Raw genomic sequence first — 2,238 nt, forward strand, 5'->3', positions numbered from 1 at the left:
GGCAGCTAACCTTGGGGCAAATAATGTGTAAAATCCTTAGTCTGTCGGTGTAAAACGGTTTGGAAGGTTTGCAGATTTAATATAAAGCACTGAGCCCAGCGAGCAGCAGGTGCCAGCTTTTCAGTGTCAGCCGCAGTTGCTGCTTCTCAGAGCTGAGACTCACCCACCTGCGTTCGGTTCTTCGGGGAATTCCCACACTAGATAAAAATCACCCCCATATCCCGGAGTCCTGCTCTTGTTGTAGGTCTCATTTTCTTTCTCCTTGCAAGTTTGTTAAGTATGTGTCTGTTTTGCTGGGTAGAATATTCCTCGAGGGCAGAAATCCTACCTATTCTCAACCAGAAAGCCTGGCAATTACCTTAGTACAGGACATGACCAATAACTTCTTATTAGGTTAAATGGAATTAAAACCAACATCTACACAGTGGACTGTGATTCATTCTCTTCTTGTTGAACCTTCTGAACTTGGCATAGACATGTTCACCACGTGACGGTGAGATGTGATTCAAGTCACAAGTCTACTTTCTGTCCCACCATCTTACATGCAGAGGCACCTGCTTATGATGTTCAGAGACGCTGTTCCAAAGTACCTTATGCGTCCGGTTGGGCCAGGCACAGCCGCCTGTGTCTCCCGTCTCCAGCAGTGACTAACCACCACCACCACCACAATACTGTGTCTCAGCTATTTTAAGGCATGCATTTTTTTCACATTCTGTTATCTCCAAAATTGGACTGTGCCTTTTAGTTGATGGAATGCAATTGTTTCATTTCCAGCATTCTTTTCCTTTCCTAAAGACACCCACTTAATGATGTCATGTAAATGACGGCTGCTTAAGATTCAGTGAAATGCCGTCAGAACTAACACTTAAGACCCTAAAAAGCCTTAAAACGTGGGACAGGGCTCACAATGATTACTTTCTTACTTCTGAGCATACGTGCTGAGCTCTCTGGAGGCTGGGCTCAGGAAAGGCCCGAGGCAAATAGGCAGCGGCCCCAGGTGAGCTGGTGGGTGGTCTGGCAGGCTTTGCCAAGACCCCGCTCCTGCCTTGTCTTATTTCTCCTTACTTCTCTGACCTTATTTATCCTCTGCCTCAGTTTCCCTCGATTATTTCTTTTTGTCTTATTATAGTCTGAGTATTTTTGTAAGCCTCTTTACATATTTTCTGAAACAATGTGAGATATTAATACATAAGTGTACTCGTCCATTTCTGTTGCTTATAACAAAATACACAGAACTGGGTAATTTATAAGAAAACAAAATTTATTTGCTTACAGTTTAGGAGGCTGGGAAGTCCAAAGTCCAGGGAACACATCTGGTGAGGGTGTTGGTGGTGGTGACAGTGACCCATGGGTCTCACACGGCAGGAAATGATGGAGCAGAGACGGACCAACCTCTCCTATGCTCTTCTTTGAAAGCCCTCAGAACCACACCTCTGACCACCATTACTAATCCACTCACTGCTGCACAGTCCTACAATCTCATCACCTCCTCAAGGCCCCACCCTTGAATTACCGTAACAGGATCTCCCACTCTCAACAGTTACAGTGGGGATTAAACCTCAGTGAGGTTGGGGGGCATGCAACCTACAGCAACAAGCAAAAAAAATAACACACACTACGATGCTTTCTCCTAAGGTTAAAAATCTTCCCCATCCTCCCTGCGTTTCCGTCTGTGCGAGCGAGGGTGTGGTCAGAACAGAAAGGAAGAGGAAGCGCTAGGGCCCTATTTGGTGTATTTTGGAACAACAGCAGCATGGCACATCATTCAGCATTACAGATGAAAATCACAGAGTGTGCAGAAATAGGGGAAGAAAGGCTAGATGTGTTTAGTTATTTATTGCTCCCCAGCAAGCCTCCCCAAAGCCTGATCTCATGAAGCAGCAACCATGGGTTATTCCCACAACTCTGCGGGGGCTGGTGGTCTTCTGCTGGTCTGCCTTGCTCTCTGCTGTTGCTGGCTCCACCAGGGGGTCAGCAGGTTCCCCAGTTCTTTTCTCACAGAGTTCTCCACAATACGGTGACCTCAGGTTTCCAAGAGTGTGAGGACAAAGCTGTGAACCTCTCAGTCCTCGACTCCAAGACACACACAACATCGATTCACCAGTCTAGGATCAACGCAAATCACAAGGCCAGCCCAGCCCACCTCTCCATGGAGAAGCAGAAAGCACTGCGGTCATGGGTCATGTTGGTCCCCCACCACGAGAGACGGTGGGAGGGCGGTGGGCTAGAGTGAGGCAA

The sequence above is a fragment of the Cynocephalus volans genome, chromosome 5, assembly GCF_027409185.1.
Source record: "Cynocephalus volans isolate mCynVol1 chromosome 5, mCynVol1.pri, whole genome shotgun sequence".
In the NCBI taxonomy this organism is placed as follows: domain Eukaryota; kingdom Metazoa; phylum Chordata; class Mammalia; order Dermoptera; family Cynocephalidae; genus Cynocephalus; species Cynocephalus volans.